Here is a 26409-nt window from a genome sequence, read left to right on the forward strand (position 1 = left end):
AGGCTCCGGAGCGGTTTCCAAGGGGCCTAGAAATAAGGCTGTTGATTGCAGAGTTTTGGTGTCAGAAGCCCTAAAAAGGGCTGGATCAGACCGGGTCCCAGGGAGCAAAGGATTCGATCCCAGGCGGTTGCTTAATCAGGCGATCTTCAAACAGGACCCCGGGCGGATACTACACTCGAGCTTACCTCACCTTACGGCGCACACAGACGTACTCTCCCCCTCCCAAGACACCCCCCAGCGCGGGGGAATAGAAATTTTCTAAGTCCCGCCCGCTCGCTCACCGTCCGCCACCCTCTCCTGGCTCACGGCGACCGGAGCAAGACCGACCGACTCACCCACCCCGCGTGCCTCTTCCGGCCTACCCTCCCTCGCCCCAGGGAGGCCCAGGTGGTGGTGGGCGCCGGGGTCCCTCTGGGCGGCGCCCAGCTCTCCTCCCTCCCTCCCTCCTGCCTTCCTCCCTTCCCGGCAGCCCCCGGGGCTCATCTGCAGACAGGCTCCGCCCCTCTCCCCACAGTCTTTTTGTCTTTGCCTCTGCTCTTCCGAGCCCTCACTCCCGTTCCTGATTTAAAAAAAAAAAAAAAAAAAAAAAAAAAAGGAAAATGAAAATGAAAAAAAGCGGCGGCTTGCCAATGCTGCCTTTGGAAAAACCTCCCCCAGGAGACCAGGGAGAGGCAGAGCAATGCCGCAGCGAGAAAGTACGCTCCGCGTCTCCCTGGTCCGCTGGGGGTTCCCCCAGCGGACCAGGGAGACGCGGAGTGGCTTTGCTCCCTGCAGCATTGCTCGGAGTCTCCCTGGTCTGCTGGGGGGGCAGCAGACGGGGGGGGGGGGCGGCAGGGGGCCAGTAGACCAGGCAGACGCAGAGCAAATGTCCAGATCCAGATCCAGATCCAGATCCAACGGAGCAGATCCACAGCCGATAGCAGAGGATCCAGTGCAGCAAAAAGGAAAGAGCAGCTGTTGCTTTAAGGCAACAGAAGAGCCTCCGCCAATAGGCAGTCTCAAAGGACGTGCCTGGGCGGGGCCTGAACAGCTGATTGCAGATCAGCTGTAGAGCGGCCGGCAGAAAAACCGCGGTAGGGGTTTAAATCCCTTCCAGGCTAAAAAAAAGAAACCGCACACAACTGGAGCCTTTAAGGCTCCGGAGCGGTTTCCAAGGGGCCTAGAAATAAGGCTGTTGATTGCAGAGTTTTGGTGTCAGAAGCCCTAAAAAGGGCTGGATCAGACCGGGTCCCAGGGAGCAAAGGATTCGATCCCAGGCGGTCGCTTAATCAGGCGATCTTCAAACAGGACCCCGGGCGGATACTACACTCGAGCTTACCTCACCTTACGGCGCACACAGACGTACTCTCCCCCTCCCAAGACACCCCCCAGCGCGGGGGAATAGAAATTTTCTAAGTCCCGCCCGCTCGCTCACCGTCCGCCACCCTCTCCTGGCTCACGGCGACCGGAGCAAGACCGACCGACTCACCCACCCCGCGTGCCTCTTCCGGCCTACCCTCCCTCGCCCCAGGGAGGCCCAGGTGGTGGTGGGGCGCCGGGGTCCCTCTGGGCGGCGCCCAGCTCTCCTCCCTTCCTCCCTCCTGCCTTCCTCCCTTCCCGGCAGCCCCCGGGGCTCATCTGCAGACAGGCTCCGCCCCCTCTCCCCACAGTCTTTTTGTCTTTGCCTCTGCTCTTCGAGCCCTCACTCCCGTTCCTGATTTTAAAAAAAAAAAAAAAAAAAAAAAAAGGAAAATGAAAATGAAAAAAAGCGGCGGCTTGCCAATGCTGCCTTTGGAAAAACCTCCCCCAGGAGACCAGGGAGAGGCAGAGCAATGCCGCAGCGAGAAAGTACGCTCCGCGTCTCCCTGGTCCGCTGGGGGTTCCCCCCAGCGGACCAGGGAGACGCGGAGTGGCTTTGCTCCCTGCAGCATTGCTCGGAGTCTCCCTGGTCTGCTGGGGGGCAGCAGACGGGGGGGGGGGGCGGCAGGGGGCCAGTAGACCAGGCAGACGCAGAGCAAATGTCCAGATCCAGATCCAGATCCAGATCCAACGGAGCAGATCCACAGCCGATAGCAGAGGATCCAGTGCAGCAAAAAGGAAAGAGCAGCTGTTGCTTTAAGGCAACAGAAGAGCCTCCGCCAATAGGCAGTCTCAAAGGACGTGCCTGGGCGGGGCCTGAACAGCTGATTGCAGATCAGCTGTAGAGCGGCCGGCAGAAAAACCGCGGTAGGGGTTTAAATCCCTTCCAGGCTAAAAAAAAGAAACCGCACACAACTGGAGCCTTTAAGGCTCCGGAGCGGTTTCCAAGGGGCCTAGAAATAAGGCTGTTGATTGCAGAGTTTTGGTGTCAGAAGCCCTAAAAAGGGCTGGATCAGACCGGGTCCCAGGGAGCAAAGGATTCGATCCCAGGCGGTTGCTTAATCAGGCGATCTTCAAACAGGACCCCGGGCGGATACTACACTCGAGCTTACCTCACCTTACGGCACACACAGACGTACTCTCCCCCTCCCAAGACACCCCCCAGCGCGGGGGAATAGAAATTTTCTAAGTCCCGCCCGCTCGCTCACCGTCCGCCACCCTCTCCTGGCTCACGGCGACCGGAGCAAGACCGACCGACTCACCCACCCCGCGTGCCTCTTCCGGCCTACCCTCCCTCGCCCCAGGGAGGCCCAGGTGGTGGTGGGGCGCCGGGGTCCCTCTGGGCGGCGCCCAGCTCTCCTCCCTCCCTCCCTCCTGCCTTCCTCCCTTCCCGGCAGCCCCCGGGGCTCATCTGCAGACAGGCTCCGCCCCCTCTCCCCACAGTCTTTTTGTCTTTGCCTCTGCTCTTCCGAGCCCTCACTCCCGTTCCTGATTTAAAAAAAAAAAAAAAAAAAAAAAGGAAAATGAAAATGAAAAAAAAGCGGCGGCTTGCCAATGCTGCCTTTGGAAAAACCTCCCCCAGGAGACCAGGGAGAGGCAGAGCAATGCCGCAGCGAGAAAGTACGCTCCGCGTCTCCCTGGTCCGCTGGGGTTCCCCCCAGCGGACCAGGGAGACGCGGAGTGGCTTTGCTCCCTGCAGCATTGCTCGGAGTCTCCCTGGTCTGCTGGGGGGCAGCAGACGGGGGGGGGGGCGGCAGGGGGCCAGTAGACCAGGCAGACGCAGAGCAAATGTCCAGATCCAGATCCAGATCCAGATCCAACGGAGCAGATCCACAGCCGATAGCAGAGGATCCAGTGCAGCAAAAAGGAAAGAGCAGCTGTTGCTTTAAGGCAACAGAAGAGCCTCCGCCAATAGGCAGTCTCAAAGGACGTGCCTGGGCGGGGCCTGAACAGCTGATTGCAGATCAGCTGTAGAGCGGCCGGCAGAAAAACCGCGGTAGGGGTTTAAATCCCTTCCAGGCTAAAAAAAAGAAACCGCACACAACTGGAGCCTTTAAGGCTCCGGAGCGGTTTCCAAGGGGCCTAGAAATAAGGCTGTTGATTGCAGAGTTTTGGTGTCAGAAGCCCTAAAAAGGGCTGGATCAGACCGGGTCCCAGGGAGCAAAGGATTCGATCCCAGGCGGTCGCTTAATCAGGCGATCTTCAAACAGGACCCCGGGCGGATACTACACTCGAGCTTACCTCACCTTACGGCGCACACAGACGTACTCTCCCCCTCCCAAGACACCCCCCAGCGCGGGGGAATAGAAATTTTCTAAGTCCCGCCCGCTCGCTCACCGTCCGCCACCCTCTCCTGGCTCACGGCGACCGGAGCAAGACCGACCGACTCACCCACCCCGCGTGCCTCTTCCGGCCTACCCTCCCTCGCCCCAGGGAGGCCCAGGTGGTGGTGGGGCGCCGGGGTCCCTCTGGGCGGCGCCCAGCTCTCCTCCCTCCCTCCCTCCTGCCTTCCTCCCTTCCCGGCAGCCCCCGGGGCTCATCTGCAGACAGGCTCCGCCCCCTCTCCCCACAGTCTTTTTGTCTTTGCCTCTGCTCTTCCGAGCCCTCACTCCCGTTCCTGATTTAAAAAAAAAAAAAAAAAAAAAAAGGAAAATGAAAATGAAAAAAAGCGGCGGCTTGCCAATGCTGCCTTTGGAAAAACCTCCCCCAGGAATCCAGGGAGAGGCAGAGCAATGCCGCAGCGAGAAAGTACGCTCCGCGTCTCCCTGGTCCGCTGGGGGGAACCCCCAGCGGACCAGGGAGACGCGGAGTGGCTTTGCTCCCTGCAGCATTGCTCGGAGTCTCCCTGGTCTGCTGGGGGGGCAGCAGACGGGGGGGGGGGGCGGCAGGGGGCCAGTAGACCAGGCAGACGCAGAGCAAATGTCCAGATCCAGATCCAGATCCAGATCCAACGGAGCAGATCCACAGCCGATAGCAGAGGATCCAGTGCAGCAAAAAGGAAAGAGCAGCTGTTGCTTTAAGGCAACAGAAGAGCCTCCGCCAATAGGCAGTCTCAAAGGACGTGCCTGGGCGGGGCCTGAACAGCTGATTGCAGATCAGCTGTAGAGCGGCCGGCAGAAAAACCGCGGTAGGGGTTTAAATCCCTTCCAGGCTAAAAAAAAGAAACCGCACACAACTGGAGCCTTTAAGGCTCCGGAGCGGTTTCCAAGGGGCCTAGAAATAAGGCTGTTGATTGCAGAGTTTTGGTGTCAGAAGCCCTAAAAAGGGCTGGATCAGACCGGGTCCCAGGGAGCAAAGGATTCGATCCCAGGCGGTTGCTTAATCAGGCGATCTTCAAACAGGACCCTGGGCGGATACTACACTCGAGCTTACCTCACCTTACGGCGCACACAGACGTACTCTCCCCCTCCCAAGACACCCCCCAGCGCGGGGGAATAGAAATTTTCTAAGTCCCGCCCGCTCGCTCACCGTCCGCCACCCTCTCCTGGCTCACGGCGACCGGAGCAAGACCGACCGACTCACCCACCCCGCGTGCCTCTTCCGGCCTACCCTCCCTCGCCCCAGGGAGGCCCAGGTGGTGGTGGGGCGCCGGGGTCCCTCTGGGCGGCGCCCAGCTCTCCTCCCTCCCTCCCTCCTGCCTTCCTCCCTTCCCGGCAGCCCCCGGGGCTCATCTGCAGACAGGCTCCGCCCCCTCTCCCCACAGTCTTTTTGTCTTTGCCTCTGCTCTTCCGAGCCCTCACTCCCGTTCCTGATTTAAAAAAAAAAAAAAAAAAAAAAAGGAAAATGAAAATGAAAATGAAAAAAAGCGGCGGCTTGCCAATGCTGCCTTTGGAAAAACCTCCCCCAGGAGACCAGGGAGAGGCAGAGCAATGCCGCAGCGAGAAAGTACGCTCCGCGTCTCCCTGGTCCGCTGGGGGTTCCCCCCAGCGGACCAGGGAGACGCGGAGTGGCTTTGCTCCCTGCAGCATTGCTCGGAGTCTCCCTGGTCTGCTGGGGGGGCAGCAGACGGGGGGGGGGGGGCGGGGGGGCCAGTAGACCAGGCAGACGCAGAGCAAATGTCCAGATCCAGATCCAGATCCAGATCCAACGGAGCAGATCCACAGCCGATAGCAGAGGATCCAGTGCAGCAAAAAGGAAAGAGCAGCTGTTGCTTTAAGGCAACAGAAGAGCCTCCGCCAATAGGCAGTCTCAAAGGACGTGCCTGGGCGGGGCCTGAACAGCTGATTGCAGATCAGCTGTAGAGCGGCCGGCAGAAAAACCGCGGTAGGGGTTTAAATCCCTTCCAGGCTAAAAAAAAGAAACCGCACACAACTGGAGCCTTTAAGGCTCCGGAGCGGTTTCCAAGGGGCCTAGAAATAAGGCTGTTGATTGCAGAGTTTTGGTGTCAGAAGCCCTAAAAAGGGCTGGATCAGACCGGGTCCCAGGGAGCAAAGGATTCGATCCCAGGCGGTTGCTTAATCAGGCGATCTTCAAACAGGACCCCGGGCGGATACTACACTCGAGCTTACCTCACCTTACGGCGCACACAGACGTACTCTCCCCCTCCCAAGACACCCCCCAGCGCGGGGGAATAGAAATTTTCTAAGTCCCGCCCGCTCACTCACCGTCCGCCACCCTCTCCTGGCTCACGGCGACCGGAGCAAGACCGACCGACTCACCCACCCCGCGTGCCTCTTCCGGCCTACCCTCCCTCGCCCCAGGGAGGCCCAGGTGGTGGTGGGGCGCCGGGGTCCCTCTGGGCGGCGCCCAGCTCTCCTCCCTCCCTCCCTCCTGCCTTCCTCCCTTCCCGGCAGCCCCCGGGGCTCATCTGCAGACAGGCTCCGCCCCCTCTCCCCACAGTCTTTTTGTCTTTGCCTCTGCTCTTCCGAGCCCTCACTCCCGTTCCTGATTTTAAAAAAAAAAAAAAAAAAATGAAAATGAAAATGAAAAAAAGCGGCGGCTTGCCAATGCTGCCTTTGGAAAAACCTCCCCCAGGAGACCAGGGAGAGGCAGAGCAATGCCGCAGCGAGAAAGTACGCTCCGCGTCTCCCTGGTCCGCTGGGGGTTCCCCCCAGCGGACCAGGGAGACGCGGAGTGGCTTTGCTCCCTGCAGCATTGCTCGGAGTCTCCCTGGTCTGCTGGGGGGCAGCAGACGGGGGGGGGGCGGCAGGGGGCCAGTAGACCAGGCAGACGCAGAGCAAATGTCCAGATCCAGATCCAGATCCAGATCCAACGGAGCAGATCCACAGCCGATAGCAGAGGATCCAGTGCAGCAAAAAGGAAAGAGCAGCTGTTGCTTTAAGGCAACAGAAGAGCCTCCGCCAATAGGCAGTCTCAAAGGACGTGCCTGGGCGGGGCCTGAACAGCTGATTGCAGATCAGCTGTAGAGCGGCCGGCAGAAAAACCGCGGTAGGGGTTTAAATCCCTTCCAGGCTAAAAAAAAGAAACCGCACACAACTGGAGCCTTTAAGGCTCCGGAGCGGTTTCCAAGGGGCCTAGAAATAAGGCTGTTGATTGCAGAGTTTTGGTGTCAGAAGCCCTAAAAAGGGCTGGATCAGACCGGGTCCCAGGGAGCAAAGGATTCGATCCCAGGCGGTTGCTTAATCAGGCGATCTTCAAACAGGACCCCGGGCGGATACTACACTCGAGCTTACCTCACCTTACGGCGCACACAGACGTACTCTCCCCCTCCCAAGACACCCCCAGCGCGGGGGAATAGAAATTTTCTAAGTCCCGCCCGCTCGCTCACCGTCCGCCACCCTCTCCTGGCTCACGGCGACCGGAGCAAGACCGACCGACTCACCCACCCCGCGTGCCTCTTCCGGCCTACCCTCCCTCGCCCCAGGGAGGCCCAGGTGGTGGTGGGGCGCCGGGGTCCCTCTGGGCGGCGCCCAGCTCTCCTCCCTCCCTCCCTCCTGCCTTCCTCCCTTCCCGGCAGCCCCCGGGGCTCATCTGCAGACAGGCTCCGCCCCCTCTCCCCACAGTCTTTTTGTCTTTGCCTCTGCTCTTCCGAGCCCTCACTCCCGTTCCTGATTTAAAAAAAAAAAAAAAAAAAAAAAGGAAAATGAAAATGAAAAAAGCGGCGGCTTGCCAATGCTGCCTTTGGAAAAACCTCCCCCAGGAGACCAGGGAGAGGCAGAGCAATGCCGCAGCGAGAAAGTACGCTCCGCGTCTCCCTGGTCTGCTGGGGGTTCCCCCCAGCGGACCAGGGAGACGCGGAGTGGCTTTGCTCCCTGCAGCATTGCTCGGAGTCTCCCTGGTCTGCTGGGGGGGCAGCAGACGGGGGGGGGGGCGGCAGGGGGCCAGTAGACCAGGCAGACGCAGAGCAAATGTCCAGATCCAGATCCAGATCCAGATCCAACGGAGCAGATCCACAGCCGATAGCAGAGGATCCAGTGCAGCAAAAAGGAAAGAGCAGCTGTTGCTTTAAGGCAACAGAAGAGCCTCCGCCAATAGGCAGTCTCAAAGGACGTGCCTGGGCGGGGCCTGAACAGCTGATTGCAGATCAGCTGTAGAGCGGCCGGCAGAAAAACCGCGGTAGGGGTTTAAATCCCTTCCAGGCTAAAAAAAAGAAACCGCACACAACTGGAGCCTTTAAGGCTCCGGAGCGGTTTCCAAGGGGCCTAGAAAGAAGGCTGTTGATTGCAGAGTTTTGGTGTCAGAAGCCCTAAAAAGGGCTGGATCAGACCGGGTCCCAGGGAGCAAAGGATTCGATCCCAGGCGGTTGCTTAATCAGGCGATCTTCAAACAGGACCCCGGGCGGATACTACACTCGAGCTTACCTCACCTTACGGCGCACACAGACGTACTCTCCCCCTCCCAAGACACCCCCCAGCGCGGGGGAATAGAAATTTTCTAAGTCCCGCCCGCTCGCTCACCGTCCGCCACCCTCTCCTGGCTCACGGCGACCGGAGCAAGACCGACCGACTCACCCACCCCGCGTGCCTCTTCCGGCCTACCCTCCCTCGCCCCAGGGAGGCCCAGGTGGTGGTGGGGCGCCGGGGTCCCTCTGGGCGGCGCCCAGCTCTCCTCCCTCCCTCCCTCCTGCCTTCCTCCCTTCCCGGCAGCCCCCGGGGCTCATCTGCAGACAGGCTCCGCCCCCTCTCCCCACAGTCTTTTTGTCTTTGCCTCTGCTCTTCCGAGCCCTCACTCCCGTTCCTTATTTAAAAAAAAAAAAAAAAAATGAAAATGAAAAAAAGCGGCGGCTTGCCAATGCTGCCTTTGGAAAAACCTCCCCCAGGAGACCAGGGAGAGGCAGAGCAATGCCGCAGCGAGAAAGTACTCTCCGCGTCTCCCTGGTCCGCTGGGTTCCCCCCAGCGGACCAGGGAGACGCGGAGTGGCTTTGCTCCCTGCAGCATTGCTCGGAGTCTCCCTGGTCTGCTGGGGGGGCAGCAGACGGGGGGGGGGGGGGCGGCAGGGGGCCAGTAGACCAGGCAGACGCAGAGCAAATGTCCAGATCCAGATCCAGATCCAGATCCAACGGAGCAGATCCACAGCCGATAGCAGAGGATCCAGTGCAGCAAAAAGGAAAGAGCAGCTGTTGCTTTAAGGCAACAGAAGAGCCTCCGCCAATAGGCAGTCTCAAAGGACGTGCCTGGGTGGGGCCTGAACAGCTGATTGCAGATCAGCTGTAGAGTGGCCGGCAGAAAAACCGCGGTAGGGGTTTAAATCCCTTCCAGGCTAAAAAAAAGAAACCGCACACAACTGGAGCCTTTAAGGCTCCGGAGCGGTTTCCAAGGGGCCTAGAAATAAGGCTGTTGATTGCAGAGTTTTGGTGTCAGAAGCCCTAAAAAGGGCTGGATCAGACCGGGTCCCAGGGAGCAAAGGATTCGATCCCAGGCAGTTGCTTAATCAGGCGATCTTCAAACAGGACCCCGGGCGGATACTACACTCGAGCTTACCTCACCTTACGGCGCACACAGACGTACTCTCCCCCTCCCAAGACACCCCCCAGCGCGGGGGAATAGAAATTTTCTAAGTCCCGCCCGCTCGCTCACCGTCCGCCACCCTCTCCTGGCTCACGGCGACCGGAGCAAGACCGACCGACTCACCCACCCCGCGTGCCTCTTCCGGCCTACCCTCCCTCGCCCCAGGGAGGCCCAGGTGGTGGTGGGGCGCCGGGGTCCCTCTGGGCGGCGCCCAGCTCTCCTCCCTCCCTCCCTCCTGCCTTCCTCCCTTCCCGGCAGCCCCTGGGGCTCATCTGCAGACAGGCTCCGCCCCCTCTCCCCACAGTCTTTTTGTCTTTGCCTCTGCTCTTCCGAGCCCTCACTCCCGTTCCTGATTTAAAAAAAAAAAAAAAAAAAACAAAAAAAGGAAAATGAAAATGAAAAAAAGCGGCGGCTTGCCAATGCTGCCTTTGGAAAAACCTCCCCCAGGAGACCAGGGAGAGGCAGAGCAATGCCGCAGCGAGAAAGTACGCTCCGCGTCTCCCTGGTCCGCTGGGGGTTCCCCCCAGCGGACCAGGGAGACGCGGAGTGGCTTTGCTCCCTGCAGCATTGCTCGGAGTCTCCCTGGTCTGCTGGGGGGGCAGCAGACGGGGGGGGGGCGGCAGGGGGCCAGTAGACCAGGCAGACGCAGAGCAAATGTCCAGATCCAGATCCAGATCCAGATCCAGATCCAACGGAGCAGATCCACAGCCGATAGCAGAGGATCCAGTGCAGCAAAAAGGAAAGAGCAGCTGTTGCTTTAAGGCAACAGAAGAGCCTCCGCCAATAGGCAGTCTCAAAGGACGTGCCTGGGCGGGGCCTGAACAGCTGATTGCAGATCAGCTGTAGAGCGGCCGGCAGAAAAACCGCGGTAGGGGTTTAAATCCCTTCCAGGCTAAAAAAAAGAAACCGCACACAACTGGAGCCTTTAAGGCTCCGGAGCGGTTTCCAAGGGGCCTAGAAATAAGGCTGTTGATTGCAGAGTTTTGGTGTCAGAAGCCCTAAAAAGGGCTGGATCAGACCGGGTCCCAGGGAGCAAAGGATTCGATCCCAGGCGGTCGCTTAATCAGGCGATCTTCAAACAGGACCCCGGGCGGATACTACACTCGAGCTTACCTCACCTTACGGCGCACACAGACGTACTCTCCCCCTCCCAAGACACCCCCCAGCGCGGGGGAATAGAAATTTTCTAAGTCCCGCCCGCTCGCTCACCGTCCGCCACCCTCTCCTGGCTCACGGCGACCGGAGCAAGACCGACCGACTCACCCACCCCGCGTGCCTCTTCCGGCCTACCCTCCCTCGCCCCAGGGAGGCCCAGGTGGTGGTGGGGCGCCGGGGTCCCTCTGGGCGGCGCCCAGCTCTCCTCCCTCCCTCCCTCCTGCCTTCCTCCCTTCCCGGCAGCCCCCGGGGCTCATCTGCAGACAGGCTCCGCCCCCTCTCCCCACAGTCTTTTTGTCTTTGCCTCTGCTCTTCCGAGCCCTCACTCCCGTTCCTGATTTAAAAAAAAAAAAAAAAAAAAAAAAAAGGAAAATGAAAATGAAAAAAAGCGGCGGCTTGCCAATGCTGCCTTTGGAAAAACCTCCCCCAGGAGACCAGGGAGAGGCAGAGCAATGCCGCAGCGAGAAAGTACGCTCCGCGTCTCCCTGGTCCGCTGGGGGTTCCCCCCAGCGGACCAGGGAGACGCGGAGTGGCTTTGCTCCCTGCAGCATTGCTCGGAGTCTCCCTGGTCTGCTGGGGGGGCAGCAGACGGGGGGGGGGGGGGGGCGGCAGGGGGCCAGTAGACCAGGCAGACGCAGAGCAAATGTCCAGATCCAGATCCAGATCCAGATCCAACGGAGCAGATCCACAGCCGATAGCAGAGGATCCAGTGCTGCAAAAAGGAAAGAGCAGCTGTTGCTTTAAGGCAACAGAAGAGCCTCCGCCAATAGGCAGTCTCAAAGGACGTGCCTGGGCGGGGCCTGAACAGCTGATTGCAGATCAGCTGTAGAGCGGCCGGCAGAAAAACCGCGGTAGGGGTTTAAATCCCTTCCAGGCTAAAAAAAAGAAACCGCACACAACTGGAGCCTTTAAGGCTCCGGAGCGGTTTCCAAGGGGCCTAGAAATAAGGCTGTTGATTGCAGAGTTTTGGTGTCAGAAGCCCTAAAAAGGGCTGGATCAGACCGGGTCCCAGGGAGCAAAGGATTCGATCCCAGGTGGTTGCTTAATCAGGCGATCTTCAAACAGGACCCCGGGCGGATACTACACTCGAGCTTACCTCACCTTACGGCGCACACAGACGTACTCTCCCCCTCCCAAGACACCCCCCAGCGCGGGGGAATAGAAATTTTCTAAGTCCCGCCCGCTCGCTCACCGTCCGCCACCCTCTCCTGGCTCACGGCGACCGGAGCAAGACCGACCGACTCACCCACCCCGCGTGCCTCTTCCGGCCTACCCTCCCTCGCCCCAGGGAGGCCCAGGTGGTGGTGGGGCGCCGGGGTCCCTCTGGGCGGCGCCCAGCTCTCCTCCCTCCCTCCCGCCCTCCTGCCTTCCTCCCTTCCCGGCAGCCCCCGGGGCTCATCTGCAGACAGGCTCCGCCCCCTCTCCCCACAGTCTTTTTGTCTTTGCCTCTGCTCTTCCGAGCCCTCACTCCCGTTCCTGATTTAAAAAAAAAAAAAAAAAAAAAAAAAAAGGAAAATGAAAATGAAAAAAAGCGGCGGCTTGCCAATGCTGCCTTTGGAAAAACCTCCCCCAGGAGACCAGGGAGAGGCAGAGCAATGCCGCAGCGAGAAAGTACGCTCCGCGTCTCCCTGGTCCGCTGGGGGTTCCCCCCAGCAGACCAGGGAGACGCGGAGTGGCTTTGCTCCCTGCAGCATTGCTCGGAGTCTCCCTGGTCTGCTGGGGGGCAGCAGCCGGGGGGGGTGGTGGCAGGGGGCCAGTAGACCAGGCAGATGCAGAGCAAATGTCCAGATCCAGATCCAGATCCAGATCCAACGGAGCAGATCCACAGCCGATAGCAGAGGATCCAGTGCAGCAAAAAGGAAAGAGCAGCTGTTGCTTTAAGGCAACAGAAGAGCCTCCGCCAATAGGCAGTCTCAAAGGACGTGCCTGGGCGGGGCCTGAACAGCTGATTGCAGATCAGCTGTAGAGTGGCCGGCAGAAAAACCGCGGTAGGGGTTTAAATCCCTTCCAGGCTAAAAAAAAGAAACCGCACACAACTGGAGCCTTTAAGGCTCCGGAGCGGTTTCCAAGGGGCCTAGAAATAAGGCTGTTGATTGCAGAGTTTTGGTGTCAGAAGCCCTAAAAAGGGCTGGATCAGACCGGGTCCCAGGGAGCAAAGGATTCGATCCCAGGCGGTTGCTTAATCAGGCGATCTTCAAACAGGACCCCGGGCGGATACTACACTCGAGCTTACCTCACCTTACGGCGCACACAGACGTACTCTCCCCCTCCCAAGACACCCCCCAGCGCGGGGGAATAGAAATTTTCTAAGTCCCGCCCGCTCGCTCACCGTCCGCCACCCTCTCCTGGCTCACGGCGACCGGAGCAAGACCGACCGACTCACCCACCCCGCGTGCCTCTTCCGGCCTACCCTCCCTCGCCCCAGGGAGGCCCAGGTGGTGGTGGGGCGCCGGGGTCCCTCTGGGCGGCGCCCAGCTCTCCTCCCTCCCTCCCTCCTGCCTTCCTCCCTTCCCGGCAGCCCCCGGGGCTCATCTGCAGACAGGCTCCGCCCCCTCTCCCCACAGTCTTTTTGTCTTTGCCTCTGCTCTTCCGAGCCCTCACTCCCGTTCCTGATTTAAAAAAAAAAAAAAAAGGAAAATGAAAATGAAAAAAAGCGGCGGCTTGCCAATGCTGCCTTTGGAAAAACCTCCCCCAGGAGACCAGGGAGAGGCAGAGCAATGCCGCAGCGAGAAAGTACGCTCCGCGTCTCCCTGGTCCGCTGGGGGTTCCCCCCAGCGGACCAGGGAGACGCGGAGTGGCTTTGCTCCCTGCAGCATTGCTCGGAGTCTCCCTGGTCTGCTGGGGGGGCAGCAGACGGGGGGGGGGCGGCAGGGGGCCAGTAGACCAGGCAGACGCAGAGCAAATGTCCAGATCCAGATCCAGATCCAGATCCAACGGAGCAGATCCACAGCCGATAGCAGAGGATCCAGTGCAGCAAAAAGGAAAGAGCAGCTGTTGCTTTAAGGCAACAGAAGAGCCTCCGCCAATAGGCAGTCTCAAAGGACGTGCCTGGGCGGGGCCTGAACAGCTGATTGCAGATCAGCTGTAGAGCGGCCGGCAGAAAAACCGCGGTAGGGGTTTAAATCCCTTCCAGGCTAAAAAAAAGAAACCGCACACAACTGGAGCCTTTAAGGCTCCGGAGCGGTTTCCAAGGGGCCTAGAAATAAGGCTGTTGATTGCAGAGTTTTGGTGTCAGAAGCCCTAAAAAGGGCTGGATCAGACCGGGTCCAAGGGAGCAAAGGATTCGATCCCAGGCGGTCGCTTAATCAGGCGATCTTCAAACAGGACCCCGGGCGGATACTACACTCGAGCTTACCTCACCTTACGGCGCACACAGACGTACTCTCCCCCTCCCAAGACACCCCCCAGCGCGGGGGAATAGAAATTTTCTAAGTCCCGCCCGCTCGCTCACCGTCCGCCACCCTCTCCTGGCTCACGGCGACCGGAGCAAGACCGACCGACTCACCCACCCCGCGTGCCTCTTCCGGCCTACCCTCCCTCGCCCCAGGGAGGCCCAGGTGGTGGTGGGGCGCCGGGGTCCCTCTGGGCGGCGCCCAGCTCTCCTCCCTCCCTCCCTCCTGCCTTCCTCCCTTCCCGGCAGCCCCCGGGGCTCATCTGCAGACAGGCTCCGCCCCCTCTCCCCACAGTCTTTTTGTCTTTGCCTCTGCTCTTCCGAGCCCTCACTCCCTTTCCTGATTAAAAAAAAAAAAATGGAAAATGAAAAAAAACGGCGGCTTGCCAATGCTGCCTTTGGAAAAACCTCCCCCAGGAGACCAGGGAGAGGCAGAGCAATGCCGCAGCGAGAAAGTACGCTCCGCGTCTCCCTGGTCCGCTGGGGGTTCCCCCCAGCGGACCAGGGAGACGCGGAGTGGCTTTGCTCCCTGCAGCATTGCTCGGAGTCTCCCTGGTCTGCTGGGGGGGCAGCAGACGGGGGGGGGGGGGCGGCAGGGGGCCAGTAGACCAGGCAGACGCAGAGCTAATGTCCAGATCCAGATCCAGATCCAGATCCAACGGAGCAGATCCACAGCCGATAGCAGAGGATCCAGTGCAGCAAAAAGGAAAGAGCAGCTGTTGCTTTAAGGCAACAGAAGAGCTTCCGCCAATAGGCAGTCTCAAAGGACGTGCCTGGGCGGGGCCTGAACAGCTGATTGCAGATCAGCTGTAGAGCGGCCGGCAGAAAAACCGCGGTAGGGGTTTAAATCCCTTCCAGGCTAAAAAAAAGAAACCGCACACAACTGGAGCCTTTAAGGCTCCGGAGCGGTTTCCAAGGGGCCTAGAAATAAGGCTGTTGATTGCAGAGTTTTGGTGTCAGAAGCCCTAAAAAGGGCTGGATCAGACCGGGTCCCAGGGAGCAAAGGATTCGATCCCAGGCGGTTGCTTAATCAGGCGATCTTCAAACAGGACCCCGGGCGGATACTACACTCGAGCTTACCTCACCTTACGGCGCACACAGACGTACTCTCCCCCTCCCAAGACACCCCCCAGCGCGGGCGAATAGAAATTTTCTAAGTCCCGCCCGCTCGCTCACCGTCCGCCACCCTCTCCTGGCTCACGGCGACCGGAGCAAGACCGACCGACTCACCCACCCCGCGTGCCTCTTCCGGCCTACCCTCCCTCGCCCCAGGGAGGCCCAGGTGGTGGTGGGGCGCCGGGGTCCCTCTGGGCGGCGCCCAGCTCTCCTCCCTCCCTCCCTCCCTCCTGCCTTCCTCCCTTCCCGGCAGCCCCCGGGGCTCATCTGCAGACAGGCTCCGCCCCCTCTCCCCACAGTCTTTTTGTCTTTGCCTCTGCTCTTCCGAGCCCTCACTCCCGTTCCTGATTTAAAAAAAAAAAAAAAAAAAAAAAAGGAAAATGAAAATGAAAAAAAGCGGCGGCTTGCCAATGCTGCCTTTGGAAAAACCTCCCCCAGGAGACCAGGGAGAGGCAGAGCAATGCCGCAGCGAGAAAGTACGCTCCGCGTCTCCCTGGTCCGCTGGGGGTTCCCCCCAGCGGACCAGGGAGACGCGGAGTGGCTTTGCTCCCTGCAGCATTGCTCGGAGTCTCCCTGGTCTGCTGGGGGGGCAGCAGACGGGGGGGGGGGGGGCGGCAGGGGGCCAGTAGACCAGGCAGACGCAGAGCAAATGTCCAGATCCAGATCCAGATCCAGATCCAACGGAGCAGATCCACAGCCGATAGCAGAGGATCCAGTGCAGCAAAAAGGAAAGAGCAGCTGTTGCTTTAAGGCAACAGAAGAGCCTCCGCCAATAGGCAGTCTCAAAGGACGTGCCTGGGCGGGGCCTGAACAGCTGATTGCAGATCAGCTGTAGAGCGGCCGGCAGAAAAACCGCGGTAGGGGTTTAAATCCCTTCCAGGCTAAAAAAAAGAAACCGCACACAACTGGAGCCTTTAAGGCTCCGGAGCGGTTTCCAAGGGGCCTAGAAATAAGGCTGTTGATTGCAGAGTTTTGGTGTCAGAAGCCCTAAAAAGGGCTGGATCAGACCGGGTCCCAGGGAGCAAAGGATTCGATCCCAGGCGGTTGCTTAATCAGGCGATCTTCAAACAGGACCCCGGGCGGATACTACACTCGAGCTTACCTCACCTTACGGCGCACACAGACGTACTCTCCCCCTCCCAAGACACCCCCCAGCGCGGGCGAATAGAAATTTTCTAAGTCCCGCCCGCTCGCTCACCGTCCGCCACCCTCTCCTGGCTCACGGCGACCGGAGCAAGACCGACCGACTCACCCACCCCGCGTGCCTCTTCCGGCCTACCCTCCCTCGCCCCAGGGAGGCCCAGGTGGTGGTGGGGCGCCGGGGTCCCTCTGGGCGGCGCCCAGCTCTCCTCCCTCCCTCCCTCCTGCCTTCCTCCCTTCCCGGCAGCCCCCGGGGCTCATCTGCAGACAGGCTCCGCCCCCTCTCCCCACAGTCTTTTTGTCTTTGCCTCTGCTCTTCCGAGCCCTCACTCCCGTTCCTGATTTTAAAAAAAAAAAAAAAAAAGGAAAATGAAAAAAAGCGGCGGCTTGCCAATGCTGCCTTTGGAAAAACCTCCCCCAGGAGACCAGGGAGAGGCAGAGCAATGCCGCAGCGAGAAAGTACGCTCCGCGTCTCCCTGGTCCGCTGGGGGTTCCCCCCAGCGGACCAGGGAGACGCGGAGTGGCTTTGCTCCCTGCAGCATTGCTCGGAGTCTCCCTGGTCTGCTGGGGGGGGCAGCAGACGGGGGGGGGGCGGCAGGGGGCCAGTAGACCAGGCAGACGCAGAGCAAATGTCCAGATCCAGATCCAGATCCAGATCCAACGGAGCAGATCCACAGCCGATAGCAGAGGATCCAGTGCAGCAAAAAGGAAAGAGCAGCTGTTGCTTTAAGGCAACAGAAGAGCCTCCGCCAATAGGCAGTCTCAAAGGACGTGCCTGGGCGGGGCCTGAACAGCTGATTGCAGATCAGCTGTAGAGCGGCCGGCAGAAAAACCCCGGTAGGGGTTTAAATCCCTTCCAGGCTAAAAAAAAAGAAACCGCACCCAACTGGAGCCTTTAAGGCTCCGGAGCGGTTTCCAAGGGGCCTAGAAATAAGGCTGTTGATTGCAGAGTTTTGGTGTCAGAAGCCCTAAAAAGGGCTGGATCAGACCGGGTCCCAGGGAGCAAAGGATTCGATCCCAGGCGGTCGCTTAATCAGGCGATCTTCAAACAGGACCCCGGGCGGATACTACACTCGAGCTTACCTCACCTTACGGCGCACACAGACGTACTCTCCCCCTCCCAAGACACCCCCCAGTGCGGGGGAATAGAAATTTTCTAAGTCCCGCCCGCTCGCTCACCGTCCGCCACCCTCTCCTGGCTCACGGCGACCGGAGCAAGACCGACCGACTCACCCACCCCGCGTGCCTCTTCCGGCCTACCCTCCCTCGCCCCAGGGAGGCCCAGGTGGTGGTGGGGCGCCGGGGTCCCTCTGGGCGGCGCCCAGCTCTCCTCCCTCCCTCCCTCCTGCCTTCCTCCCTTCCCGGCAGCCCCCGGGGCTCATCTGCAGACAGGCTCCGCCCCCTCTCCCCACAGTCTTTTTGTCTTTGCCTCTGCTCTTCCGAGCCCTCACTCCCGTTCCTGATTTAAAAAAAAAAAAAAAAAGGAAAATGAAAAAAAGCGGCGGCTTGCCAATGCTGCCTTTGGAAAAACCTCCCCCAGGAGACCAGGGAGAGGCAGAGCAATGCCACAGCGAGAAAGTACGCTCCGCGTCTCCCTGGTCCGCTGGGGGTTCCCCCCAGCGGACCAGGGAGACGCGGAGTGGCTTTGCTCCCTGCAGCATTGCTCGGAGTCTCCCTGGTCTGCTGGGGGGGCAGCAGACGGGGGGGGGGCGGCAGGGGGCCAGTAGACCAGGCAGACGCAGAGCAAATGTCCAGATCCAGATCCAGATCCAGATCCAACGGAGCAGATCCACAGCCGATAGCAGAGGATCCAGTGCAGCAAAAAGGAAAGAGCAGCTGTTGCTTTAAGGCAACAGAAGAGCCTCCGCCAATAGGCAGTCTCAAAGGACGTGCCTGGGCGGGGCCTGAACAGCTGATTGCAGATCAGCTGTAGAGCGGCCGGCAGAAAAACCCCGGTAGGGGTTTAAATCCCTTCCAGGCTAAAAAAAAGAAACCGCACACAACTGGAGCCTTTAAGGCTCCGGAGCGGTTTCCAAGGGGCCTAGAAATAAGGCTGTTGATTGCAGAGTTTTGGTGTCAGAAGCCCTAAAAAGGGCTGGATCAGACCGGGTCCAAGGGAGCAAAGGATTCGATCCCAGGCGGTCGCTTAATCAGGCGATCTTCAAACAGGACCCCGGGCGGATACTACACTCGAGCTTACCTCACCTTACGGCGCACACAGACGTACTCTCCCCCTCCCAAGACACCCCCCAGCGCGGGGGAATAGAAATTTTCTAAGTCCCGCCCGCTCGCTCACCGTCCGCCACCCTCTCCTGGCTCACGGCGACCGGAGCAAGACCGACCGACTCACCCACCCCGCGTGCCTCTTCCGGCCTACCCTCCCTCGCCCCAGGGAGGCCCAGGTGGTGGTGGGGCGCCGGGGTCCCTCTGGGCGGCGCCCAGCTCTCCTCCCTCCCTCCCTCCTGCCTTCCTCCCTTCCCGGCAGCCCCCGGGGCTCATCTGCAGACAGGCTCCGCCCCCTCTCCCCACAGTCTTTTTGTCTTTGCCTCTGCTCTTCCGAGCCCTCACTCCCTTTCCTGATTTAAAAAAAAAAAATGGAAAATGAAAAAAAACGGCGGCTTGCCAATGCTGCCTTTGGAAAAACCTCCCCCAGGAGACCAGGGAGAGGCAGAGCAATGCCGCAGCGAGAAAGTACGCTCCGCGTCTCCCTGGTCCGCTGGGGGTTCCCCCCAGCGGACCAGGGAGACGCGGAGTGGCTTTGCTCCCTGCAGCATTGCTCGGAGTCTCCCTGGTCTGCTGGGGGGGCAGCAGACGGGGGGGGGGGGGCGGCAGGGGGCCAGTAGACCAGGCAGACGCAGAGCTAATGTCCAGATCCAGATCCAGATCCAGATCCAACGGAGCAGATCCACAGCCGATAGCAGAGGATCCAGTGCAGCAAAAAGGAAAGAGCAGCTGTTGCTTTAAGGCAACAGAAGAGCTTCCGCCAATAGGCAGTCTCAAAGGACGTGCCTGGGCGGGGCCTGAACAGCTGATTGCAGATCAGCTGTAGAGCGGCCGGCAGAAAAACCGCGGTAGGGGTTTAAATCCCTTCCAGGCTAAAAAAAAGAAACCGCACACAACTGGAGCCTTTAAGGCTCCGGAGCGGTTTCCAAGGGGCCTAGAAATAAGGCTGTTGATTGCAGAGTTTTGGTGTCAGAAGCCCTAAAAAGGGCTGGATCAGACCGGGTCCCAGGGAGCAAAGGATTCGATCCCAGGCGGTTGCTTAATCAGGCGATCTTCAAACAGGACCCCGGGCGGATACTACACTCGAGCTTACCTCACCTTACGGCGCACACAGACGTACTCTCCCCCTCCCAAGACACCCCCCAGCGCGGGCGAATAGAAATTTTCTAAGTCCCGCCCGCTCGCTCACCGTCCGCCACCCTCTCCTGGCTCACGGCGACCGGAGCAAGACCGACCGACTCACCCACCCCGCGTGCCTCTTCCGGCCTACCCTCCCTCGCCCCAGGGAGGCCCAGGTGGTGGTGGGGCGCCGGGGTCCCTCTGGGCGGCGCCCAGCTCTCCTCCCTCCCTCCCTCCCTCCTGCCTTCCTCCCTTCCCGGCAGCCCCCGGGGCTCATCTGCAGACAGGCTCCGCCCCCTCTCCCCACAGTCTTTTTGTCTTTGCCTCTGCTCTTCCGAGCCCTCACTCCCGTTCCTGATTTAAAAAAAAAAAAAAAAAAAAAAAAGGAAAATGAAAATGAAAAAAAGCGGCGGCTTGCCAATGCTGCCTTTGGAAAAACCTCCCCCAGGAGACCAGGGAGAGGCAGAGCAATGCCGCAGCGAGAAAGTACGCTCCGCGTCTCCCTGGTCCGCTGGGGGTTCCCCCCAGCGGACCAGGGAGACGCGGAGTGGCTTTGCTCCCTGCAGCATTGCTCGGAGTCTCCCTGGTCTGCTGGGGGGGCAGCAGACGGGGGGGGGGGGCGGCAGGGGGCCAGTAGACCAGGCAGACGCAGAGCAAATGTCCAGATCCAGATCCAGATCCAGATCCAACGGAGCAGATCCACAGCCGATAGCAGAGGATCCAGTGCAGCAAAAAGGAAAGAGCAGCTGTTGCTTTAAGGCAACAGAAGAGCCTCCGCCAATAGGCAGTCTCAAAGGACGTGCCTGGGCGGGGCCTGAACAGCTGATTGCAGATCAGCTGTAGAGCGGCCGGCAGAAAAACCGCGGTAGGGGTTTAAATCCCTTCCAGGCTAAAAAAAAGAAACCGCACACAACTGGAGCCTTTAAGGCTCCGGAGCGGTTTCCAAGGGGCCTAGAAATAAGGCTGTTGATTGCAGAGTTTTGGTGTCAGAAGCCCTAAAAAGGGCTGGATCAGACCGGGTCCCAGGGAGCAAAGGATTCGATCCCAGGCGGTTGCTTAATCAGGCGATCTTCAAACAGGACCCCGGGCGGATACTACACTCGAGCTTACCTCACCTTACGGCGCACACAGACGTACTCTCCCCCTCCCAAGACACCCCCCAGCGCGGGCGAATAGAAATTTTCTAAGTCCCGCCCGCTCGCTCACCGTCCGCCACCCTCTCCTGGCTCACGGCGACCGGAGCAAGACCGACCGACTCACCCACCCCGCGTGCCTCTTCCGGCCTACCCTCCCTCGCCCCAGGGAGGCCCAGGTGGTGGTGGGGCGCCGGGGTCCCTCTGGGCGGCGCCCAGCTCTCCTCCCTCCCTCCCTCCTGCCTTCCTCCCTTCCCGGCAGCCCCCGGGGCTCATCTGCAGACAGGCTCCGCCCCCTCTCCCCACAGTCTTTTTGTCTTTGCCTCTGCTCTTCCGAGCCCTCACTCCCGTTCCTGATTTTAAAAAAAAAAAAAAAAAAGGAAAATGAAAAAAAGCGGCGGCTTGCCAATGCTGCCTTTGGAAAAACCTCCCCCAGGAGACCAGGGAGAGGCAGAGCAATGCCGCAGCGAGAAAGTACGCTCCGCGTCTCCCTGGTCCGCTGGGGGTTCCCCCCAGCGGACCAGGGAGACGCGGAGTGGCTTTGCTCCCTGCAGCATTGCTCGGAGTCTCCCTGGTCTGCTGGGGGGGGCAGCAGACGGGGGGGGGGCGGCAGGGGGCCAGTAGACCAGGCAGACGCAGAGCAAATGTCCAGATCCAGATCCAGATCCAGATCCAACGGAGCAGATCCACAGCCGATAGCAGAGGATCCAGTGCAGCAAAAAGGAAAGAGCAGCTGTTGCTTTAAGGCAACAGAAGAGCCTCCGCCAATAGGCAGTCTCAAAGGACGTGCCTGGGCGGGGCCTGAACAGCTGATTGCAGATCAGCTGTAGAGCGGCCGGCAGAAAAACCCCGGTAGGGGTTTAAATCCCTTCCAGGCTAAAAAAAAAGAAACCGCACCCAACTGGAGCCTTTAAGGCTCCGGAGCGGTTTCCAAGGGGCCTAGAAATAAGGCTGTTGATTGCAGAGTTTTGGTGTCAGAAGCCCTAAAAAGGGCTGGATCAGACCGGGTCCCAGGGAGCAAAGGATTCGATCCCAGGCGGTCGCTTAATCAGGCGATCTTCAAACAGGACCCCGGGCGGATACTACACTCGAGCTTACCTCACCTTACGGCGCACACAGACGTACTCTCCCCCTCCCAAGACACCCCCCAGTGCGGGGGAATAGAAATTTTCTAAGTCCCGCCCGCTCGCTCACCGTCCGCCACCCTCTCCTGGCTCACGGCGACCGGAGCAAGACCGACCGACTCACCCACCCCGCGTGCCTCTTCCGGCCTACCCTCCCTCGCCCCAGGGAGGCCCAGGTGGTGGTGGGGCGCCGGGGTCCCTCTGGGCGGCGCCCAGCTCTCCTCCCTCCCTCCCTCCTGCCTTCCTCCCTTCCCGGCAGCCCCCGGGGCTCATCTGCAGACAGGCTCCGCCCCCTCTCCCCACAGTCTTTTTGTCTTTGCCTCTGCTCTTCCGAGCCCTCACTCCCGTTCCTGATTTAAAAAAAAAAAAAAAAAGGAAAATGAAAAAAAGCGGCGGCTTGCCAATGCTGCCTTTGGAAAAACCTCCCCCAGGAGACCAGGGAGAGGCAGAGCAATGCCACAGCGAGAAAGTACGCTCCGCGTCTCCCTGGTCCGCTGGGGGTTCCCCCCAGCGGACCAGGGAGACGCGGAGTGGCTTTGCTCCCTGCAGCATTGCTCGGAGTCTCCCTGGTCTGCTGGGGGGGCAGCAGACGGGGGGGGGGCGGCAGGGGGCCAGTAGACCAGGCAGACGCAGAGCAAATGTCCAGATCCAGATCCAGATCCAGATCCAACGGAGCAGATCCACAGCCGATAGCAGAGGATCCAGTGCAGCAAAAAGGAAAGAGCAGCTGTTGCTTTAAGGCAACAGAAGAGCCTCCGCCAATAGGCAGTCTCAAAGGACGTGCCTGGGCGGGGCCTGAACAGCTGATTGCAGATCAGCTGTAGAGCGGCCGGCAGAAAAACCGCGGTAGGGGTTTAAATCCCTTCCAGGCTAAAAAAAAGAAACCGCACACAACTGGAGCCTTTAAGGCTCCGGAGCGGTTTCCAAGGGGCCTAGAAATAAGGCTGTTGATTGCAGAGTTTTGGTGTCAGAAGCCCTAAAAAGGGCTGGATCAGACCGGGTCCCAGGGAGCAAAGGATTCGATCCCAGGCGGTTGCTTAATCAGGCGATCTTCAAACAGGACCCCGGGCGGATACTACACTCGAGCTTACCTCACCTTACGGCGCACACAGACGTACTCTCCCCCTCCCAAGACACCCCCCAGTGCGGGGGAATAGAAATTTTCTAAGTCCCGCCCGCTCGCTCACCGTCCGCCACCCTCTCCTGGCTCACGGCGACCGGAGCAAGACCGACCGACTCACCCACCCCGCGTGCCTCTTCCGGCCTACCCTCCCTCGCCCCAGGGAGGCCCAGGTGGTGGTGGGGCGCCGGGGTCCCTCTGGGCGGCGCCCAGCTCTCCTCCCTCCCTCCCTCCTGCCTTCCTCCCTTCCCGGCAGCCCCCGGGGCTCATCTGCAGACAGGCTCCGCCCCCTCTCCCCACAGTCTTTTTGTCTTTGCCTCTGCTCTTCCGAGCCCTCACTCCCGTTCCTGATTTAAAAAAAAAAAAAAAGGAAAATGAAAATGAAAAAAAAGCGGCGGCTTGCCAATGCTGCCTTTGGAAAAACCTCCCCCAGGAGACCAGGGAGAGGCAGAGCAATGCCGCAGCGAGAAAGTACGCTCCGCGTCTCCCTGGTCCGCTGGGGGTTCCCCCCAGCGGACCAGGGAGACGCGGAGTGGCTTTGCTCCCTGCAGCATTGCTCGGAGTCTCCCTGGTCTGCTGGGGGGGCAGCAGACGGGGGGGGGGGGGCGGCAGGGGGCCAGTAGACCAGGCAGACGCAGAGCAAATGTCCAGATCCAGATCCAGATCCAGATCCAACGGAGCAGATCCACAGCCGATAGCAGAGGATCCAGTGCAGCAAAAAGGAAAGAGCAGCTGTTGCTTTAAGGCAACAGAAGAGCCTCCGCCAATAGGCAGTCTCAAAGGACGTGCCTGGGCGGGGCCTGAACAGCTGATTGCAGATCAGCTGTAGAGCGGCCGGCAGAAAAACCGCGGTAGGGGTTTAAATCCCTTCCAGGCTAAAAAAAAGAAACCGCACACAACTGGAGCCTTTAAGGCTCCGGAGCGGTTTCCAAGGGGCCTAGAAATAAGGCTGTTAATTGCAGAGTTTTGGTGTCAGAAGCCCTAAAAAGGGCTGGATCAGACCGGGTCCCAGGGAGCAAAGGATTCGATCCCAGGCGGTTGCTTAATCAGGCGATCTTCAAACAGGACCCCGGGCGGATACTACACTCGAGCTTACCTCACCTTACGGCGCACACAGACGTACTCTCCCCCTCCCAAGACACCCCCCAGCGCGGGGGAATAGAAATTTTCTAAGTCCCGCCCGCTCGCTCACCGTCCGCCACCCTCTCCTGGCTCACGGCGACCGGAGCAAGACCGACCGACTCACCCACCCCGCGTGCCTCTTCCGGCCTACCCTCCCTCGCCCCAGGGAGGCCCAGGTGGTGGTGGGGCGCCGGGGTCCCTCTGGGCGGCGCCCAGCTCTCCTCCCTCCCTCCCTCCTGCCTTCCTCCCTTCCCGGCAGCCCCCGGGGCTCATCTGCAGACAGGCTCCGCCCCCTCTCCCCACAGTCTTTTTGTCTTTGCCTCTGCTCTTCCGAGCCCTCACTCCCGTTCCTGATTTAAAAAAAAAAAAAAAAGGAAAAAAAAGGAAAATGAAAATGAAAAAAAGCGGCGGCTTGCCAATGCTGCCTTTGGAAAAACCTCCCCCAGGAGACCAGGGAGAGGCAGAGCAATGCCGCAGCGAGAAAGTACGCTCCGCGTCTCCCTGGTCCGCTGGGGGTTCCCCCCAGCGGACCAGGGAGACGCGGAGTGGCTTTGCTCCCTGCAGCATTGCTCGGAGTCTCCCTGGTCTGCTGGGGGGGCAGCAGACGGGGGGGGGGGGGGCGGCAGGGGGCCAGTAGACCAGGCAGACGCAGAGCAAATGTCCAGATCCAGATCCAGATCCAGATCCAACGGAGCAGATCCACAGCCGATAGCAGAGGATCCAGTGCAGCAAAAAGGAAAGAGCAGCTGTTGCTTTAAGGCAACAGAAGAGCCTCCGCCAATAGGCAGTCTCAAAGGACGTGCCTGGGCGGGGCCTGAACAGCTGATTGCAGATTGCAGGGGTTTAAATCCCTTCCAGGCTAAAAAAAAGAAACCGCACACAACTGGAACCTTTAAGGCTCCGGAGCGGTTTCCAAGGGGCCTAGAAATAAGGCTGTTGATTGCAGAGTTTTGGTGTCAGAAGCCCTAAAAAGGGCTGGATCAGACCGGGTCCCAGGGAGCAAAGGATTCGATCCCAGGCGGTTGCTTAATCAGGCGATCTTCAAACAGGACCCCGGGCGGATACTACACTCGAGCTTACCTCACCTTACGGCGCACACAGACGTACTCTCCCCCTCCCAAGACACCCCCCAGCGCGGGGGAATAGAAATTTTCTAAGTCCCGCCCGCTCGCTCACCGTCCGCCACCCTCTCCTGGCTCACGGCGACCGGAGCAAGACCGACCGACTCACCCACCCCGCGTGCCTCTTCCGGCCTACCCTCCCTCGCCCCAGGGAGGCCCAGGTGGTGGTGGGGCGCCTGGGTCCCTCTGGGCGGCGCCCAGCTCTCCTCCCTCCCTCCCTCCTGCCTTCCTCCCTTCCCGGCAGGCCCCGGGGCTCATCTGCAGACAGGCTCCGCCCCCTCTCCCCACAGTCTTTTTGTCTTTGCCTCTGCTCTTCCGAGCCCTCACTCCCGTTCCTGATTTAAAAAAAAAAAAAAAAAAAAAGGAAAATGAAAATGAAAGAAAGCGGCGGCTTTCCAATGCTGCCTTTGGAAAAACCTCCCCCAGGAGACCAGGGAGAGGCAGAGCAATGCCGCAGCGAGAAAGTACGCTCCGCGTCTCCCTGGTCCGCTGGGGGTTCCCCCCAGCGGACCAGGGAGACGCGGAGTGGCTTTGCTCCCTGCAGCATTGCTCGGAGTCTCCCTGGTCTGCTGGGGGGGCAGCAGACGGGGGGGGGGGCGGCAGGGGGCCAGTAGACCAGGCAGACGCAGAGCAAATGTCCAGATCCAGATCCAGATCGAGATCCAACGGAGCAGATCCACAGCCGATAGCAGAGGATCCAGTGCAGCAAAAAGGAAAGAGCAGCTGTTGCTTTAAGGCAACAGAAGAGCCTCCGCCAATAGGCAGTCTCAAAGGACGTGCCTGGGCGGGGCCTGAACAGCTGATTGCAGATCAGCTGTAGAGCGGCCGGCAGAAAAACCGCGGTAGGGGTTTAAATCCCTTCCAGGCTAAAAAAAAGAAACCGCACACAACTGGAGCCTTTAAGGCTCCGGAGCGGTTTCCAAGGGGCCTAGAAATAAGGCTGTTGATTGCAGAGTTTTGGTGTCAGAAGCCCTAAAAAGGGCTGGATCAGACCGGGTCCCAGGGAGCAAAGGATTCGATCCCAGGCGGTTGCTTAATCAGGCGATCTTCAAACAGGACCCCGGGCGGATACTACACTCGAGCTTACCTCACCTTACGGCGCACACAGACGTACTCTCCCCCTCCCAAGACACCCCCCAGCGCGGGGGAATAGAAATTTTCTAAGTCCCGCCCGCTCGCTCACCGTCCGCCACCCTCTCCTGGCTCACGGCGACCGGAGCAAGACCGACCGACTCACCCACCCCGCGTGCCTCTTCCGGCCTACCCTCCCTCGCCCCAGGGAGGCCCAGGTGGTGGTGGGGCGCCGGGGTCCCTCTGGGCGGCGCCCAGCTCTCCTCCCTCCCTCCCTCCTGCCTTCCTCCCTTCCCGGCAGCCCCCGGGGCTCATCTGCAGACAGGCT

This window comes from Pelodiscus sinensis, chromosome 5, assembly GCF_052426305.1.
Source record: "Pelodiscus sinensis isolate ZL-2025 chromosome 5, ASM5242630v1, whole genome shotgun sequence".
Taxonomy (NCBI): Eukaryota; Metazoa; Chordata; order Testudines; family Trionychidae; genus Pelodiscus; species Pelodiscus sinensis.